At 38.7% G+C, this 15,962-nt stretch overlaps 1 protein-coding gene across 3 annotated transcripts in view; it reads right to left on the reverse strand.

The window, feature by feature from the left end:
• The window catches only part of LOC112106760 (histone-arginine methyltransferase CARM1-like), a 121,229-nt gene that overhangs the window by 63,033 nt on the left and 42,234 nt on the right, over positions 1 to 15,962 (reverse strand). The window lies entirely within an intron of this gene.

Consider the following 15,962-nt stretch of genomic DNA (forward strand, 5'->3'; position numbering starts at 1 on the left):
CCATGGGATGAACAGAATCTTGGGAGGCCCAGCTGCTTGCCCTGCATCTAGAGGTGGGCCAAAAACTAACCCATTTCACTCTACTGCTTTACTTCATGGGAAGATAACAGCAGAAAACAATCCTGTGTCAGGGGAAAAAGTTTTTTCCAAAAACAGCCAATATCTTATGCCTCTTCCATTCCTTCTTAATTATTTGAAAGGTGAGAGCTGGTGCAATAGCTTTGCCTTCCTTTCCCCTCCAAGGACAATCTTCCCTTTCAGACACACACATTGTTTATCCTGTGTTAACACTTTTGCAGAGAATAGGAACCTTAACTATGACTCATCTTTGATCTCAGAGGATGTGCATGGTGGGAAGAAGAGAAAGAACTATGTTCATCTGCTCGTTGTACTTTCTCCTCTGGGTCTGGATAGATGATTGCAACAGTAATTGTCCACTTACGATCCCGGCAAATTATAAAATTAACAGACATTGGGTTAAAGAAGAAAGAATAGTGGTCCTACATGAAGTGTTCCTACAAAAGTCTGGTCTTTTTCAGTACTGGCCTCGGATGCCCTTAGTCCATCAGTTTCCTTTACATAAGCCCTGGGTGGATGCTGGAAGAATATAAGAGCCTCTTGAAGAATGCAAAGGGGAGAAATGAGGAAAGAGACAGATGCTCCATGTGTCCCTCCCCACTCTCCTCAAAAATACAGAATTGATTAAAAAATCCCTGCAGTTGGCTACTAGAACTTGCCGTAATAGTGGAACTGTACTGCCATCCTGTTATCCAAATATCACACAAGGTACTCAAGATTCAGGAAGAAAAAATACCGGCTGCATTACATCTTCTAACTCCCAGCAAGCTTACAGTAAGCTTTTAATCCTGTCTCTATTTTCTGTGTGTACCTCAGTGGCTTACGCTACAGAAACTATTTGAGCAACTTTTATATAAAGAAATACGAATCTTGATCATCATTTTTGAGTAAGAAACAATGGATCCATTCCAGCAAAATGAAAAATAAATCTTAGCTGAATAAATTAAAGCATCAGTTTACAACGTTGCCATGAAAAAATAATTGTTTCACCTGTTTGAAATCCCCACAGCCTTCTATCCAGCTTCTGACTGAATCAACGTACCATACAAAGCTCGCGCCTCTTATTTTGTTTCCATCTACTGAAATTTAAATGTTAAGCCCCTTCAACCTTTACAAATATCACGTCTAAAGAGAGAGTATTTTACTTATGCAGATCAGCCTGCAGATAGAAATTATGATTGCAGCTTGGAGATTTGATTTTTTAAATTTATGTTTGTTCTCTTCCTCATACAGGACACTGTTCCTAACAGGAAATCATTTAGATTTCTTTAGGTAATAAGTATTCATTACAAGGTTACCGTTTTCAGATATTGTCTGTTACTTGCGTTTGTCTATGTGAATCCCATGGTAAACAGCCACAGTTCTACATGTTTACCATTGACTGTGTAAAAACTGAACGAATGACTGAAAAAAAACCTGTAAATAAAATGGATACAGAAGATAAATGAGAAGTGACAATCTGTAAAGGAAAGCTGCATACTTTGAGTTCTTTTTAGTATGAATGGGGTGACTATTTCATTCATAGATTGTTCCTGAAGGAGGCAGAACATTGCAAGCTATTCTGTCTTCTATGTGAAGCAGGTATTTCCAATAACTCCTTTGGTTCCATTTGCAGCCCACACACTGATGTAGTATTTTTCCTTTCTGGTTAATTACCCTACTTAACACAAAAAATCTCTTCAAACGTCTTTTAAAATTTACAACTCCTAGCTGCTGCTAACCATCACAGATCTTATGAATATGTTCACGATCATATATTGATTAATGTTCTTTGATTGAAACCTAGTTTTCTGACTTCCCAGAAGGCTAGGAATTTAATCTGCTCCAGCAGATCTGGAGACATGCCAAAAACACTACCCCAGCCACTATGAAAATGGACTATGTATACTTCTGTATTTAACAAAGATTTTATCCCAAATTGTCTTATTTTAAATATCTATTCAACTTCAGAATGTAAAGCAGGCTTTCAAAGCTGCATGCCAGTAGGAACATTCATAATTTTACTTGGACAACTAAAAAACAGTGTCCATGTACAGGAAAAAAAAAAAAAAAAAAAGGTTAGATAACTTAAGGCTGACCGTTCTCTGTAGTCTCTTTGTTGAATCAGAATTACTTGCAAGTCTTTGTTTGAAAGTAAAGTTCAAAAATAATCTACCCCAAGAATGGTTAAACACATAACTGGCACACTTCTGGGTTGCCCTGATTATAACTCTACATTTTCCAACCAAGTGCCAAACACTTGGCACTAAAAATCTATTCAACATTCCTGCTTGATTTTCAAGAACAAAGAGAATATTTACTGTTAATCCTAGGGCCCCATGTACCTTACCAAAGTTCCAGGACTCCGTACAACAAGTTTTCCTTCTAGTACGGTAGTGGAACTGATTCCCTTTTCAGAAGGCTGCTGGGTTGCCAGAGATGGTGCCACACTACTACCTGTAAGATTGATTCTGCATCTCTGTGTCTTTAAAGTACTTTGTACTGTTTTGTGGTCTGTAAATCCAAGTACAGCACTATTTAACCAAGCAGCGCATGGCCTAGTAATCTGAGTCTCAAAATCCAGACTCCTCTAACTTTGCTCTGACAGAGGCTCCTTCTGTTGCCTTGGGCAAATTACTTAATCTAGCTGCTTGTTTCTTCATAGGTAAAACACAGTAATGCTTACCTACCTACTTCAAAGTTCTTGTGAGGATTAGATTTTCAAAAGCATTTAAAGGTCATCTGCAAAGGAAAAGATACTGGGTTTTGCGGCCCTTTTTGCTTCTTTATGTCATATAAGGATGGCCTGAAAATTTTTTGCCACCTGCGTCCCAAAAAGTTTTTTCTTTTTTTTTTAAATAGTAGAAATTCAGGTTTTTTCTACTTTGGTCTTCCTTGAAGATACGATGGACAACTTGAGAATTGGAAGGATGATATCATAATATCAAGCAAGTCAAATCAATTTGAGAGGGGAAGTGCTTATAATATTTTGCTAAATAAAACCAAAATCCCAACCACACTTATCTAACTCACAGTGTTCTATAAACAGTTGAAAGGAAAAATCTGTCAAAGTTTCAACTCTTTTCTCTCCACTAATTCATATTATGAGACCTCTAATAAAATCCTTCAAAACCCCGAAATTCTTGAAATTCTGAAAGACTTGAAATTCCCTAGCCTCTGTTTGCCAGAAGCCAGGAATGGGCAACAGGGGATGGACCACTTGATGATTGCCTGTTCTGTCCATTCCCTCTGAAGCACCTGGCATTGGCCACTATCAGAAGACAGGATACTGGGCTAGATGGACCTTTGGTCTGACCCAGTATGGCCACTCTTATGTTCTTATGTAATTCTCAATATTTTTAAGTAAAAAAACCAAGTAGTTTTATTTATTGCCTTTTTATACACATCAGAACGAAGCAACAAAAAAGGCACACCCATTCGGTTTCCTTTTCAGGTCACATAAGGTGGAAATTGCTATGTGCAGTAAACGACAAGTATTTTTAGGCACTGTGCAGCAGTCACCAATACAGCCTTGTCTAACAAGCAAAATTGCATCAGTTTGACTAAAATTGGTTTAAAAACCAGTTAACCTAAACTGGTTCAACCCCCCTATGTAGATACTTTTAAATCGATTTAATCCTGTCTCATGTTGATTTATCTTAAGTCAATTCCTTCACAAATTAAGTTAAATCAATTAAACCAGGGTGTATGCAGGGGTTAGTGCCAGTTTAACTAAACTGATTTTAAAACAGACCTTTAGTTAAACTAGCGCAACTCAGTGTGTAGACATGGCCTTATTAGTGATACTACAATGGATTATGCGCTTCTGACTGATTTTATCAGCTAAGTTAAGGAGCTTAGGGTGGAACTTTATGGTGGCCTTAAACAGACACACAGCTACATGCTCTTCTTCCAAATGTAGTACCCAATTAGCTCCTTTTAAATGAGGCATAGAAGGTCCCTGTCATGGAGTGGTATAGACCCCCTGTTGGCTTAGCAACTAAAGGGTTAATGGGAAAAAGTGCCTGCCTGCTCAGCTGGCACCTATTGGGGTATGTCTAGATAACCTGTGGCAGTGAGCCTCCTCCCCAGGCTTCAGAGCCTGATCTGCACCTTCAAAACGCTGTCTATACAGCTATTTATAGAGTGCTAGCACAAGCCTCTATCTATCAGCCTGCAAGCTCGCTGAGACTAACAGGACCCCAGCAGTCTGTCTACTGATTTCTTATTAAGGACTTGGCCAGAGGACGAGGTGATTGACTAAGGGCAGAATCGGAGTCAGACTCGGTAACAGTCCCACACAGCTGTAAGCGGGTGCCAACTGGCAAGGCAGCCTTGGACACTCCCCTTCGACATAGCGCTCCCGCGCATGCTTAACTTTAAAGCAAGTGCTTTAGTGGCCGGCTGAATTGAGACCTAAGACTTCTTCACATGGCTGCCTGGATTTATTGGATTTCTTTTATGTGATGCAGGTAAATGCTGCCCAGAGCCTGCACCCCTGAATCCCTCCCGCACCCCAACCCTCTGCCCCAGCCCTGATCCCCCTCCCGGCCTCCAAATCCCCTCGATCCCAGCCCAGAGCACCCTCCTGCACCCCAAACCCCTAATCCCCACCCCAGAGCCCGCCTCCCCAGCCCTGATCCCCCTCCCATCCTTGTTGCAGCTGGGGATACGTTATATCCATCTTTTGGCATGTGCCACCTTAGAATGTCTATACTGCAGTCATGGGGTGTGATTACTGCTTGTGTTGACATACCCAAGCTAGATTGCATCTAGATAGCTCAGGCACCAGAGCAGTGAAGCTGTGGCAGCGTGGGTCTCAACGTGGGCGAACTGCCTGAGTAATTACCCAGGGTTCCAGGTGGGTTTGTAGAGCCTGTGCTGAAGCCCAGTGCTGTGGCTTCACTGCAGTACCAGAGCGATCTAGATTGAAGCTACCTCAGGTATGTCTACATGAGCTGTAATCACACCACGTGACTGCAGCGCAGACATACCCTTAGACTCCATTACCCAGCACTAGAGAGGATGCAAGTAGCTCTAAGGGTTCTACAGTCTGTAAGTCAGTGTAAGAGGAACTAACTTGCTCCTCACCTGTGAAATTGGCCCTCCGTCTTTGAATAAGATTCTAAATAGCTTTAAGGAGAAGACTTTCCTCATATTGCAAACATTTTAAGACAGGCATCTTCAGTTCTGAAATTAGACCTTCCAATACATTACGCACCGTACTGTGCATACATTCAATTTGGCAGATTTTCCCCTCTCCCAGTTGTTGTTTGCTCTGTGGCTTTTCTCTGATACCCCACACTTCTTTGTCAAATTGCCTTTGCAATACATCAGGTTGGGAAATGATTTTTTCCTGCAAAAAATTTCAAACCACATGAACAATTTTTCATTTTCAAAGTTTTCTGTGAAAGGTTCTGGTTTTTTGAGAAAAACCTGATTTTTTAAATTTTCAGATTATTTTTTCCAATTAAAACCTGAACTATCTATTTAGACAAAAGGGATTTAAAAAAACAAAACAAAAAAAACTCTTATTTTTAATTGAGGAAAACCATTTTTTGTAGAAAAATGTTTTGATGGAATTTTTTTTTTTTACCAGCTCTACCTCTCAGCCATCTGATGTAGTTATTAACATTACACAAAAATCCCCACAGTCCAAGAAAATCTATACAACCAGTTTGGTAACCTTTCAGAGATATGCTGTATCTATACTGTGTTTATACACTATTTTAGTGCTTAGTGACTGCAATGAAGCAGTTCAGAGATCCTTTGTGGGCATGAAAACTGAACTGTGCAGTCATTGAGTAAAGGCAAGTTCTAGACAGGACTTAAATTCCCAGGATACAAACCAATAAATGGGTTTTTGTGAGGGGGCCAGCCTATGATGTGAGTGGCTCGGACTTCTTTCAAGAGGAGAGCAGATGCCCCGATACTCTGTCACAACTCATGCTGACCAACCTGTACCGTACCACTGTAAATGCCAACCAAATGCTACATGACATTGTATTAGCAATACAGCTATACTGATTTCTATCTGAGAGATGCCTAGCCTCACTGTAGATGAAACATACTCAAATATGGAACATAATATTAATGCACCTCTCCCATCTGCTCAGAGCAGATGGAGTCTCTCAGCATTATCACCGTGGGGGCCTCCAGTAATAAAACTGGAAGGGCGTGGGAGAGAAAAACAAAACAGAATATGGCAAAAAGAGAATCATGATTGGAAAAACAAAACAGAGTACAAAAATAAAACCACTAGTGATAAGTCATTAAATAAATGCATACTACAATTAACCTCTAGCCCTTTTGATTTCAGGCGATGGGACTTAACAGCAGTGGAGAATAATTCAGACACATTTAGATGGAACATCGGCTGGAGTCTGCAATTAGAGAGTTGTGGTTCTAACAACGGTAAATTTGGGCCGTGATTTGTAAGTTTACACAGCAGTGAATTTGGTCCCATGTCTGAAATAGAGGAACACGAGATTCTCTAGGTGATGATTGGGTTATACAGAATATATGAAACCCTGCTAGGTTCATCACCTCTTCTACTGTTAATCAGTGAAACGCTCTTACATGCACAACACCGGGATCTCAAAACTCCAACCAAGGAAATGGAGGGTTAATTCTCCCTTTGATAAGGACAGTACCATTGATGATGGCATTAGCATTGAAATCAAATGTATATGCTCATCAAGGATAGACTCTCTTCCAAGTATCTGATGCAGAAACAAAATAAACAAACCAACCTACCCTTTTACATACTCAAGATGATATATTGGGATTTGAAGTTAGCAGTGACCTAGCAGACACAGTAACAGCAGTAGTAACAACTGCAACAGGGGCAGCACACACCTGAAGGAAAAGGCTCTCAGGAGTCCTTGTGGATTGCCACAAGTTTGGTAGCAAAGGAATTTTTCTCTTAAAATAACAAAACAAAATTCTGCAGAATGTGAGCCTTTACATAGCCATAAACATGGCAGACTAGACAAATGGAATTCAGATGTTCATTTTAACACTTAATTTATTAACATTTCAATCAACATTAAATAATTTGTTTGTGAACATGACGACTGAACATTACATTATAATTTGCAAACTAATTCAGTTATTTGTACTGCTTGTTTCCAAGTGATTTCTCTTCTGTCCTTTTAAGCTCTTCTACTGATTCCAAAGTTACTGCAAAAATGTTGGGAATGGTTTTGTCCCACGCACACTAGTGGATGAATCACTTCCCGCAACAATACAGGAGAACTTGATGCTCACAGACTTTGTCCTCAATGGGCCAATTTGCAAACATAGAGGGGATTTTATATCAACTGTGGTTTTTTGATATGCAGCAGGACTGATGACACCAAAGTGGTTCATATCCAAAGTAAACCAATAATGATAAAAGGAGCCAATCACCATCATCAAACTGTCTTCTCAGCAGGATATTAAAATAGTACTTTCAATTTCAAGCTACTATAATACTACAAAAACAACTTAACTTCCTGTAGCTCATCACCCATTGTATCAACCTCATACTAAAATGGATTATATATAAACTTAAATCAGGACTGTTTTAATTATTATATGCATTGTAAAGTATGAGATATAGTGGAGCATTTAGAAATAATCCTGCAAATTGGAGAGAGCAGTGCCATGAGATGTGGCTATTAAAGTTCCATACCAACTTTGCACAAAGATTATATAATTACCAGAACCTCTCTGATTTAAACTAAAATCTCAGAGCTAAAGGAAAGTGGTGTATTCTCCATCTTTTCAGATCTGCACATCAAAACTAGATGCCTTTCTGGAAGATATGTTTTAGCCAAAATACAAGTTATTGGGGTCAATACAATAGTAACTGGATGAAATTTAATGGCTTGTGATATACAGGTGGTCAGATCAAATGATCTAATGGTCCCTTCTAGCTTTAAACTCTATGAATCTATGTTAATTACAGAGAACAAACATGTTTGGTAACAGTTAATTTTCATAACTGAAGCATGGTTGTAGACCATATGCACCACAGTAAACAATTAGTTTGACATGGAAAATGTGTTATTGCCTAATTTTTTAGCTCTGTATCATACTTAAAGAAAATGTACACAATGCTATATGTCTACATCTAGGTGCATCCTCTAATAAGGTTGATGAATATATGGGGGTGAGACGCTAGGTCCGTCATGAGAGATCAGGGACATGTTTCTCCTCACTTAATCTAGAGTGGGTGAAGACTCACAGTCCCAGTGTGCATAGAGCAGGCAGAAATCAACAGATACATTAATCAGTGTGCAGATTTTAGTTTGCTGGAGTGCACTCCAGATTTGCAGGGATTATATTTTACTAGTTTTCAAAAGGTAATGGGTTAACGGCATGGTATTGTACCAAACTTATTCCACAGTTTCAACGTACAATCCATGGTGTGTTGACAATCATCCACAGAGTGTTGCCCACAACATCATTTTTAATCATTTCAAAAAGAATATGTTTCGCCATGTCTTAAGATACTGATAAATTACATAAACAAACGCATACTGTCACACTCACCTTTTAAAAGCAACACAAACCCTGAAACTACCCTCTGTTCACATGGAGGGAATAAAGCTCTGTACCTTAAAAAGCTTTGATCAAATTCCAGCCAAAAATTTAAACAAAACAAAGTTTAAGCATAGTGTGTTTTCTATGCTAAGTACTATAGATTAACCACAGAAAACAATACAGGACCAGCACACGGCACCACCAGATTTTGTGGAACATACAAACTATGGTGAGTAATGACATTAGACTGGAGCTGAGCAATTGTAATTTCTGTCCCATGGGAAATTAGGATACTTAAATATTTGTTTTCATCACAAATTAGGATGAAAAGTTGACATATCAGAATTTTCCCAGAATGAAGAGTTCTGAAAATTTTTCATTTAGAAATGGTGAAATGTTTTGTTCCAGCATTTTCAATTGAAACTGACCATTTGGATATTTCCAAATCAAAGTGTTTTATTTCAGTTTGCTGAACTGACACTAAATGTTTTGTTTCAAATCAGTTCAAATTGAACTGCATCTACTGGTGGTGACAGTTTGCATCATGGGAGCTGTAGTTCAGACGTCTGGTGCCCACATTCTCTCCTATGGACCAGACTGCCTAACCAGACTATATCTCCCATGATGCAATGTGTTTGGCCTCTGATCACGCCTCATGGGACAGCATGCGAGATATAGTCTAGCCAGGAAGCCTGGCCCATAGGAGAGAATAGGGACATCAGGCAACTGTCCTATCACTGCCACAAGGCAATCTGGCACCATCAGGAGATTCAGTATTAAATACAGTTTAATACTGAACTCAAAATGGAACTGTTTGTTTCAGGCCATCAAAGTGAAATATTTCAATTTGGGTAAAATCAACTCAAACCAAAATATTTGCAGGGGGAGGAGCGGGTTAAGAGAACACAAACTGTGTAGTAGGGGGCTATATTATTTCATTCATCCAGCAATTCTACATACACAGCCCCAATTCACCAGGCATAATATTACATGCCCAGCTACATATAGGTGGAGATGGGTCCCTGAACACCTTACTTCACATAGGGTCCAATAAAAGCAAGGCCCACCCTTGTTCATGACACACTGACACTTGAATGACTTGGTAGATATAGCAGTTTGTAGAATAGTTAACCAACTCAATTTCAAAATAATACCAACATTGTCTAATATCTGTCCTGCTTAACTGATTGAACTAGAATATATATTTAAACAAGAAATTAACCCAACAAACCCTGTACTCTCACTGGAACATGAAAATTGAAAATTAAGTGGGAGTGAAACACTCCAGGTGCTTAGACATTTCCCTAAGGCATAAATTTTAAAATTTCAATGCAAAGTGGAGAAAATTTTTTATTGAAACACTCTTTGGAAATTCCAAGGGATGTCTTTGCTGAGACTGAGAACGGAGCTACCAGACAACATTAAAGAAGAAGACAAACAAACCATAACATGACTTTTTCAGTCAGATAACCCCCTCTTCTCAGAGAAAAACAGATCCATTATGTAGAGGTTTACATGCAGGTGTATCAAAGAGTGGTGAAGAGAGCTATGGCTGAGCTGAAAAAAAAAATCAGTTTCCAAGTAACTGTCTTCATGTCATTTACTCAGACAGTTTGGCGGAATATTAATAATATTGACTGTAAAACACAAAATCTGGAAATTTAAAATTATCCAGATCAGAACTAAAAAAAGACATGAAGGAAACAAAAAGCAAAAAAATGTTCTAACTCACGCGGCTACATAATAAAACAAAAAAGCACTGGATTACACAGTTGTCACATTTGATAAACCACATTAAACTTCAAAAAATAAATATTACCATACAGGGAGAAAGAAAACAACATGGATTAGCTCTTAGATTAGGAGTTCTCAAACTTCATTGCACCGTGACCCCCTTTTGACAACAAAAATTACTATACGACCCCAGGAGGGGGGACCGAAGCCTCAGCCCATCTGATTCCCACTGCCCCGGGTTGGGGAGCCAAAGCCTGAGCCCCACTCCCCTGGGCGGGGAAGGGGTCAAAGCCGAAGCCCAAGGGCTTCAGCCTCAGCCAGGGGGCCTATAACCTGAGCCCTGCTGCCCGGCAAGTCTAAGCCAGCCCTGGGGATCCCATTAAAATAGAGTCCCGACCCACATTTGAGAACCGTTGTCCTAGAGCAATGGTGGGATGTCACATGACACACAAAAGCTGGGAAGATGGGATTGATCTTTCTTCTGCTCCCTTAATTCCACTTTTTATAATCATTTTACCAACTGCTGACCTTAAACGCCAGCAATGGATACATTCGCACAGATAAACTAAGCAAGAGATTGAAGGAATAAGAGGTTCTGAAAAACAAGCAGCATGATATCACATTGAGATAACATGGCATCAGCAGAATCAGATTAGCCCTTGGGATACCCTTTAGATCTTATTGCCTTGCAAATAGTCAGTGAGATATTCAAAATAGCGTGTATGTTTTTGGTTGGCAGACTCCCTCATTGGATCAAGGAGTAGAGAGTCCGTAAAGGTCATGACAATGGAAGCTATCACTCAAGGGGGATGGCAGACTCAAAGTACCAACAGCAAGAACAACAGACATGAAAAATAACAGAAGGCATAAAAATCATTTACTGAGCCATCCAAAGAGAGAACAGAACAGCAAGCCTCAATATCACTTTATGTATCTTGGATCCTGCACTCCAAACACAGCCTGGAAAACAATGAGGAAGCACACACCTCCCTGTAAGCAAGACAGGTCATAGTGGTAACTATTTTAATGAACAACTATATTTTGATGTCTAACAAATGCTTGTTCCACTCATGCTGGAGAGATCCTCCACTGGGTTAAAACTTTAGGGCACTGTGAACCCGCAGAGGTGAAAGCAGCCAGAGCACTCCAGGACCAGGACCTCTATTTATATCTGCAAAACTAGGGGGGCAGTTGTGACTGTATTGAAAAATGTAAAAATGCACACTTTATTCTTATGCATTAGTAACATTTAAGATTTTTTTTCAGTAAATTCTGTGAATTTAACCCTGTTCTAAACTGACTGTAATAAAGCAGGTCTAGGTGAAGCAAACCATCTCCTCTTTTTAGAGTCTCATGGAAAAAAGTCAGAACTTTAAAAAGAAACTAGCAAGTGATTACATAGTTATATTGGAGCAGAACTTCACATGATGCATATTAAGATTCTGAATCAGCAAAACACTTAAGCAGGTGCTTAACTTTAAGCATGTGACCAGTCTCATTGAAGCATGTGAGTAGTCAATGAGACTACTCGCATGCTTAACATTAAGCATTTGCTTACATATTTTGTTGAAACAGGGCCTAAGTGTGCAGCTGAAGTTGAAAAAGCAAAAGTGTATGAACAAAAATCAGATTATTTTCAGAATTGCAGCTAAAAGACCTAGTGCAACCAAAAATTACTCAATATAGAGGTGTGCAAAAATACATGAACAAATTAATCAGTGGACAATCCAGCCATAAGAGAGCCTTTCTAGTGATCAAAGTGGTCTCTATATGCAAATTTCAGAACCACGTCTGGGCACCACAATGGAACAAATATGCACAAGTGTTCCGCATGGAATGTAATATGAGTATTTGCATTTTTGACACGCCTATGTGCTGTTGCATTCAAGTACAGGCATAATTTTTAAAAGTCACTATCAAATACGTTATGTCTGCTTAGGTCCATATCGCATCAACAGATACAATTTATTTATATAGCAAATACATTCTTTTGGAAATCTAATATTCACTGTATATGTAAAAATTCTGTGCCTGGAGATCAATAACATCAAATACTTAAAGTGAAAAACTATAGCTAACCTATTTCCTTTCCCCCCTTTTACTGTACCCACTTGCATGTAGCATAGAGTATTGTTGCTGTCTGGTTTTTTTTTTTTTTTTTTTTTTTTTTTTTTTTTTTTTTTTTTTTTTTAAGGATTTGAGAATTGAGTTGATTAGGCTGTGTAAACACAACTACTGTTTGCTTGTCTGTTTGATTTCTGGAGTCACTCCTCAAATAGCAATATGTAAAGGAGGAATCTGCATTCCTACGGCCACCCTGGAAGAGCAATTTATCCTATCATCATCATGTAATTCTGTGCTAAATTAAGCAGGGCATCTGTACTATGGAGCAGACCTACACACCAAACCTACCACAGATGGGCTACAGACTGGTTGGTTAATCTGTTCCAAATAAATGATCTTTGTTTTTGAAAGAAAAGCCTGTAGGTACTAGATACATTAACTTTCATTTTTATGGCCTGCTTGAGCCTATTCAGATGTTGCACATATGTTCAGCAGGAAATGGAGGATACAATCTATGATTTACTGCTGTCTAAATGCTGGAAGCAGAAAGGCACAGAACAACAGTTCTCTGCCTGGGCACAAGTGGGGCATGAATTTTTCCCCATCTAGAAAAGAAATAGGACTTTATGTTTTAATAGCTGTGGGTGCTCATTTTCATAACTATAAAAATCTCTTGAAATTTAAAAGGACAAAGTCTTCACTTCAAGTTAGCATTATTTTCTCTCATTTTAAAAAAAAATTATATGCACCAATAAGGCCTATGCCTAGGACACCAGACAAAAAATGGCTGCTGCCCTATAATCTTTCATTCATAAAATGTTGTTAGCTTTCTCACAATTGGGGCACTGTTCAGTATTATGCAGTATAGTATCTTTATACATTTAAAATATTATTTAACTTGTGATTCAGGAATCATGCAAAAAGAAATGCCATTTTTATTGGCAACTTCAAGTTTACTCAGCAGCTGGTACATTATATTTGATATCAACAGGGTATCTTTTTAAACTCAACAGACTTTTTTTTGTGTCTCTGGGTAAAGTAACTTGCATGGATTTACATGGACATTTCAATTTATTTTTTTCCCATTTTCAAATATAATAAAGAGAACATTGGACAATGGCTTGTTTCCAACTAGCTGCACGTAATACTGTATTCTCAATTTCTTATAAAATTTTTAGCTAACAGTTCCATAATATGAAGCTGTATTAATAACTAAATCAGATCTCTCTAAAGAGTAGGACCAAGCCTCATGAAATCTTTCTTTCCTGGCAAAACTGCACTTGCCCCCTAATGACCAGACCTTTGGAACACAGTGAGCTGGGCAGGGGACATTGCTGACACTTTTGAGTGCTTGTTTGGAGTGATCCTTTCCTGCTGTTTGTGGCAGAGGGCAGTAGAATTAAAAACAGACTCCTTGTGCCCTGATCTCCTAAACCTAAAATGCTCTGCAGAATTGGGACCTTAATGACTAAATGAGACACTTCGGAGAATACAGAAAACATTAAAAAAAGAAAAACTTGTCAGGCTAAATCCTCAAGACATACATCACAGATTATTTACGGAAAGATCTGTTAAACAGCTTGGAAATTTAGCAAACAGATAACTGAAAGGTCAAAGTGTGGTTTTACATTGGTGTACTGTATAATGTCGAACACTGGGAAAGGTCAAGAACAGTCAGGATTTTAAAATAAATTATTCAAACCCTGGCACTGAAGATTTATCCAATAATTTATCCACACAGCTATTCTGATTATTTGTCAAGTCCCCATTTATTACTGAATTGTTCTATAAACACTGTTTTGGCATTTTCATTTTTTTTAAAGTATTATTTCTTCTCAATTGTGACACTATTTTGTAGGAAACAATATCGAGCTATAACTGTATGTTGTAACTGTGTTGCTCTAGCAATGTAGGAGGATGCATGAATGATTTTCCCTTATAGATGCAAGTGAGATGATCTAATAATACACCGATTTTAAAAACTGCCAGGAGGTGGTGGTGGAAATGGTTATGGTACCTGACCAAAGACCAGGTGATCTAGAAAAAGGAAAATTCTATTCATCATCGTCATCATGTTCCCATTACGCCTCTGGCGTTTAGGGCAGCAACGAAGTTCCTCCACTCCTGTCTGTTTCTGGCAAGTCTTTCAGTGGTTCTCCAGCTGTGCTCCAGGTTTTTCACCTTGGCTTCCACAGCTCTTTGACATGTTGTTTTCGGGCGGCATCATTTTTGCTTGCCTTCAGGTGTCCATATTATTGCTACTCTGGTGATGGAATCAGTTTCCCTCCAAAGCACATGGCCAATCCAACTCCAACGTCTCCTGATAATGATGGTGCTCAGATCCTCTTGGGTGCACTGTGTCAATAGATCTTGGTTTGAGATTGTTCTGGGCCAAAAGATATGGAGGATTTTTCTGAGGCAGCTTGCATGGAATGAAGACGGTTTGGACATGTCAGACTTTCTCATTCCCCAGCATTCTGCACTATAAAGTAGTGTTGAAAGTACGCAGCTCTTGAGTTTGGTTTTCGTGTTATTTTGATGATTTCCAAACTGTATTTAAGCTCCTGAAGGTGTTCCTGGCTTTACTGATTTTGTTCGGGATGTCCTGGCTTGTTCCACCATCCTGGCTGATGGTGCTGCCCAAGTATGTGACTGTTTCTACATTGGTGAGAACATAATCCTCTATCTGTACTGGTGATGGTGAGGCACTATTAAAGGTCATGATATCTATCTTATTGCGGTTGATTTTCAGTCCAATTTGCTGGCTGAGTGCGTTGAGTCGAGTTGTTTTTTCTTGTATATGGTGTTGGGTATGTGATAGGAGAGCGAGAATTCTAGTCATGCTATGTCAAAATTACATTTGGTCTGCAATGCACATTCCTCAGAATAAATGAACTAGGCTTTTGAATTGCCCTGCACAGGAACTAAGCAAGCTATGAAAAGTCAATGTGAGAACATTTCTCTTATTTATGCATATGGCTATTATAATAAAATTATATTACAATAAATTTTGCTGCTGTTAGACTTAGGACGAATTTGGTCAAGTGGAACTGCAATTATTAAAGTTTCACAAGTTCACTTAAATGCAGTTGATAAATGATTTTTTAAAAGAATGACAGTGGGATTCTTTTTCAGCATCAGTAGTACACTAATGTACAGAAACAGAATACATACAAACTGCAGATGTATGTTACAGTACACCAATGAGCGTAGATGCTTATATTTTGGTAGAAAAGCTAAAAACAGTAAGGAATTGCTGGTTTCAAAAGCATTTGAATTACCAAACTGTTCAATGACATAATTGTACAGATGAAGAGCTTAACCTTAAGGTAAGGACAGCTTTCAGGACAATTAAAAAACTGCTGGCTCTTACACACAGAGGCTTACTTACATTTATCAAGGATGAAATGTTAAGAGTACCATATTCAACTGTTATCTGTTCTCAAGAATAAGAATGGGTTTTTGGTGGTGTTTTTGAAAATTGATGCCTTCTATGTCAATGGCTGGTTAGAATCTGAGAGTGATATGTCAAGTCACATGGATCATGAACTTCATAACATATTGCAGTGTGTAATAGA

Source organism: Terrapene carolina, unplaced genomic scaffold, assembly GCF_002925995.2.
Source record: "Terrapene carolina triunguis isolate 2854851 unplaced genomic scaffold, T_m_triunguis-2.0 Scaffold113, whole genome shotgun sequence".
Taxonomy (NCBI): Eukaryota; Metazoa; Chordata; order Testudines; family Emydidae; genus Terrapene; species Terrapene triunguis.